We start from the raw sequence: 6000 nt of genomic DNA on the forward strand, positions 1-6000 counted from the left end.
TCATACATCTTGGCCTTAGATCTTACACAGTTCTTATAGGCATTCTTCCGTGCCACCTAGCACAACTCCTCAATCTCAAGTCTCCTGAACCCCCTTACATCATTTGTTCTAGGGATTGAAGTCTCAGTTTCATTTCTGTCCACCGCAGGACGGCAAGGCTTTCTAGGAATCCGTGGAAAGCCAGAAGACGATGAAAACGAAGAACGACGTTTCTTAGAGTTGGTTTGATCTTGGACAGATGGTCCTAAGATGGGAGGAGCAGGATATTCAGAGACGGGAACGGCTGGAATAGCTGCAGATATATTCCCTAATATTTTGTCCCTGTCATAGATCAACTGAACAATGGAGTCTGGATATGCAACGTTGAATAAATCTTCAGGAAGGCTAAAGAGTCTCCTAATTCGCTCATCACTTTCGAAGTCAGGTGACACACGTCCAGATTTCCGTGACAGTCTAGAATCTGCAATACTATATATGAATTTTCCTTTGAAGTAAAACCGCAAGGTATTTAATTAATCCCATTAGCATCTATGTTACTAATCTAACTAAAAGTCACCTTGTAGTGAACACCAAGACCACCCACTTTCGCTTGGCAGTAGAAGTGACAAAGCAATTAAAATAACGGATTTTCATCTCATTCATATCAATGAACCCACCAAAACTTCTCTGACACCTATCCAGTTACTCAAGATTCTTATAAGGAATGAAGCATGTCTCCATGTTGAATTCTGAATGGAGCCAAATTATATTTCGCATAACAGTACGAAGTTTCCCTTATCATTTGAGTAAACTGAGAGAAAGATACCTTCCTTCAAGTAACTGACTTGTTCTTGAGGACAACCACTGACAAAAGAAAGAATCCGTCGCCACACACTGTCAGATATCTATCCAGCATGTCATGCCGGTATGTTAATCCACTTGTATATGTACCAGGCCAGATGATAGCTTGCTACTGTCACCTCTTTCTCCCAAGTATCATATTGAAATGTTGGTACACTTGTAAAGGTACCATACAAGCACAAAAGTCCGACACGCTCTTGAAATGTATGAACAATAGCAGGATCCAAGCTTCCTTTAACTGCGGTCCATCAGCAATGATAACGCCCCCAAGAACATCACTATATTTGTTCAGCTGCAAGAAAATTCCAAAACCTAAGAGAAGCTGAAACCCATGATCCCTTGAAATGGAGTCAGACGGCTGCTTGCTACTGGTCTCAACATCCTGCGAGCCACCCAGGTTCCAATTGGCTTATCAAATCAAGCCAGAAGCATAATCGAATGGGTTCAGGAAGATACACATCAATTCACGACAACCGATTGGATATCATGAGACCGGTACAAATTAAATTTATAGTTTTCAACTTTCAAATTCGTATGAGAACAATTTCCGGCAGACAGCTGCAACACATGAATTTAAGGTTCCACTTTTTAACATAAAAACACGTTTGATATTATGGGCTTAACAAGAAATTGAGAGATGGACAATCTCTACAGCACAATTTACTGGTTCTATTTGTTAAACCCTAACTCGTCAATTTTAACTGTTATTATGATAAACTTCTTGTCTTAAGATTGTTGGAGAATAACAATCAAAATTGATCGAACAAATAAATAATAAAAGAGGCACTTATCTGATTTTCGTGTCTTCAAGTTAGCCAACTGTTGATGTCTTGAACATCCTGTTAAACAACATAGAAAAAAGAAACTCGAATGGTAGATTGAGGCGCATGTTCAACATACTGTCCTTAAGACAAGAATGCCCGGCTACACTCTGAAAAGATGATTCTATAGCCCTATGGGTACATCTGCCTCCAAGATACAACAATCTTAACAAAGTTTGAATAGCACATTCAAATTTGTCCTACTAGAACTTGGCAGCGGAAAAACTCATGGAATCGTTAGCACTTAAACCCTCGAATCAAATATCGAAAAACGAAGAAGAAGTACTCAACTCCAGGAGATATAAGAGAGGTTTTTCTATATATATCGGCAATAAAAAGAGGTTCTTCTTCTATAAAACCCTAACCCAAATCCAAAAAATATATGGTAAACTTATCCCGTAAAAAACTAAGAGATAAATTTGGAAGGTGTTTTTTATTTTTGGAAAACCTTTTTATTAGTAATTTTTATTCACATAAAATTGTATTTTTTCCAACATATTTGTCCAAGATTTGTAGAATTCATGCTTACCACATCTGATATAAGGTTGACTTCTTAGCAATGTAGGAGACAGATGATTTTTGGACACGTTGTTCCATCATAAGTAGATGGAACAAAGGTGCGTATTCTGCTTACAGATGCAACATAACCTTTTCAGTAACAATAAGTACCGGAGATATATATATATAGTTTAGGAGAAGATATCTAATTATTTCAACGTCGAAGAAGCTTACACTGCAGTTTTAATGAGCCCTGCTTATTGCCTAGCCAGTGCAGTTTTAATGAAACTTGCTAATAATTGATTTGGTAAAAACATTGTGCGTTTATTTCGCAAAGATATTCTTGAACAGTTGGTCAAGAGAACAATATGTACGTTCGTGATCGCAAGTTTGAACTTCCCTGCGAGCATAGTTTTCTTCTTTTTACAGATAGCGAAAAAATGAATAATTTTGCAATATTGTTTCATTAGTTCGCAAACAAGAGGTAGCACAGTTGGTCAAGCTTCGCTAGAGTGAGTTGTAAGACTCGAGTTCGAATCCCTCATTAAGCTTAATTTTTCGCACATTTTTGAAATCCTAAAGGCGAAGAAATAGAATAAAGTACAACATTGTGTGTTTCTTTCGCAAGCAACAAGTAGCGCAGATGGTCAGAGAAGGAGTGTGCAAACTAGAGGACATGGGTTCGATTCTCCCTGCGACCAAATAATTTTTGCTTCGCAAATATTCTTTTCGCAGAGTTGATACTTGATTACTTCGCACAGTCTTTGATTATTTCACAAGAGAGGGTTAACACAGTTGGTCAGGAGGCATGAACACAAGCAGCAGGTCGCGGGATCAATTTTTGCTTCTCGCATGTTTATTTTTATTATGCGAAATTTATACAGGGTTGCCTCTTACACAGTTGGAATTTGATTACTTCGCAAGAACTTTGATTATTTCGCAAAAGAGGCTTAGCACAGTTGGTATGGTGCGAGAAAATCCAAGAAGCAAATTAAGGGTTCAAATCTCACTTCTCACACTTCTTTTTTGCTGCGCGAAATTCATACATTTCAAGGCATTTATTCACTTCTCTGATAACAACAACGACTCACATGAAAGATAAGTACCACTTCATTGAACATTTTACTTTAGACTAAGAACGAATAAAAAGATTCTTGATTTGATTTACAAAAAGCGATTCAATCGCACGATAACAAAAATTTCAAGATTTCAAAAATTACTAAGATTTCAAGATTTAAAAAAAAAAACCATTTATATATATTTCTAGAATATTTCTTTTACAGAAAATAAAAGATTTTTGATTTGATTTACAAAGATTTCAAAGATTATAAAGATTACTAAGATTTCAAGATTACAAAGATTTCAAAATTACAAAGATTGCGAGATTTCAAAATTACAGAAAACTGAGAAAATTCAATTTACATATTTCTCTAGAATATTTCTTTTGCAGAGAATAAAAAGATTTTTGATTTGATTTACAAAACGCGATAGAATCGCAGAATTACAAAGATTTCACAACTACAAACATTTCAGAGTTACCATGTATTAGAATTTTCTCTTGAATACTTATTTTGATTCAAATGATATGATATTATGAGAATTAGAGAATGAGAGAATGAAAGAATGAATGAAAAAGATGATAGAAATGAAAAGATGAATGAGAGAATAAAGAAACGCGAACATTTTGCAGAAACAAAGAGACGCGAAAATTTCGCAGAAACGCGAATAAAATTTCGCAGATAGGGGCGAACCTTTATGGCGTACACCCTAGTTCGCGAATAAAATTTCGCAAGAGGCAAATGTAAGACCTAAAGTACGTCATATATGGGGGTACCTGTTGCATGTCTCAGGGAAAGGTTACACCGCCCCCGGAACCTGAGTCATGGAGATTTGGGGTCAATAAAGCCCATCCGGCAGAGGCACCTTGGATTCTCAGCTTAAGCATGTGACTTAGGTTGGGCGACTAAGGTGATAAGGACTCTCCCAAAGAATGCAGAATCTGATCAAGGCTCCGAGGTACACGGTTGAGTCAAGAGTGCCAGAGGCGTTTGAAGCGTCCTTGCCATTCTTGACAAGTCTTGGCTTATACTGAACTCGGTACGAAGAAGACCCCACTTAGGGTGCAGTCTCGTAACCATAAGCCCTATAGGTAAAATGGATAAGAGGCTGCGAAAAAAACTGGTTGTTGTTAAGACCGGATGGGAGGAGCTAACCTTGTATGGTAGAAGTACGCCTCCTTGAAGGGGCAACCAGGGGGGAGATAAGGGCGGCACCCTCCATTAGGGAGCTGATAAGTGTCTTAAGACGCAAATGTCATGAGGCTTTTTACTCGCAAGGGTATTAAGGCTTGTCATATTTGTGCAACAATCCTGAAGAGGCAATAATACTAGAGAAAAAGATAAGACGAGATCAATGGGTCATTACATGGAAGTGTGAAGACGTCCTGCGATTTCGTCGCAAGACGGCAATGTCATGGGGCTGTATTTTCGCAAGAATATTTAGGCCTGTCATATTGTCGCAACAATCCAGAAGAGGCAATAATACAAAAGAAAAAGTTAAGACAAGATCAATGGATTTTTGCATGAAAGTGCAAAGACGTCTTGCGATTTTGTCGCAATGAAAAGAGGTGGCAAAATAAGACCTTTAACTAGGAAGGAAAAATAAGACCACATAAGAAAATGAGTAAGCAAGTAAGCTTGCGAGATTGATTATATGAAAGCAAACAAGCTTGCGAATATGTACATGGAAATGAAACTGAGGCAGTGAAAATGTCGCAGACTTGATATTATGATCATACTGTTATGAGATACTAATAGTGCAGGAAAAAGGAAAAATAAAACACAAGTAAAAACTTGTGAGGAACAATAACTACACGAAGAGGAATGCATACACTAAAGAAAAATCCAGAGAAATGGAGAATGGAGGCAATTTAAAGCTACATCAATTTTAGCGTGCAAAATGAGCTAAGTAACGCAAACATTAGCTATACATTGAAATAGATAAGCATTCTCATCATACAAACATCATACTCGCATCATAAAAGCATTGCATAAGCATTTCATAGCATAAACATCGCATACACATTTCATAACATAATCATCACATAAGCATTATATTCGCACAAGTACTTTACAAAACTGTACGGAATAATATTGCAGAACTTCGCAATAATATCGCAGAATTTCGCTCAATTTTTCAGAATGCTGAATTATTCAGAATTTCGCAGAATTTTTCAGAATTTCGCAGAATGTGTCAGAATATCGTAGGATTATTTAGAGTTTCGTAGGATTATTCAGAATGTGTCAGAATTTCGCAGAATGTGATTATTTCGCAGAATGTGATTATTCCGAACGATATGATCATTTCGCTCAATTATTTCGCACAATTATAAGCAACTTGAAGAGATTATACTATCGCATGAGCACAAAATATGAGACAGAGGAAAGATGAGAATGAAGAAACAATTCGAACATTCAACATTTTCTCAAAGATTCTACCCTCATAGATAAAGAACAGAGGCAACTATGGATTACCAAGAAAACATTTTATGTTCTTTATCTTCTCGGCAAGAATCACCAAAAATGGAGTAATAATTTCGCATGAATAGAGGCAATACTTATTATTCTCATTCAAGGACGGATACTTCTTACATTTCAAGAATTGAATATTTCTTATACTTCATCAAGGATACTTCATGCTTCTTATACTTCTTCAAGGATACTTCATGCTTCGCATACTTCAAAAGATGATATTTCTTATTTACTTCGCAACATTCCGGAACTTCACAAAAGAATAGAGGCAAGTACGTACTTTTCAAATACAGTATTCTTTCGCTCGTTCC

Source organism: Papaver somniferum, unplaced genomic scaffold (assembly GCF_003573695.1).
Source record: "Papaver somniferum cultivar HN1 unplaced genomic scaffold, ASM357369v1 unplaced-scaffold_135, whole genome shotgun sequence".
Taxonomy (NCBI): domain Eukaryota; kingdom Viridiplantae; phylum Streptophyta; class Magnoliopsida; order Ranunculales; family Papaveraceae; genus Papaver; species Papaver somniferum.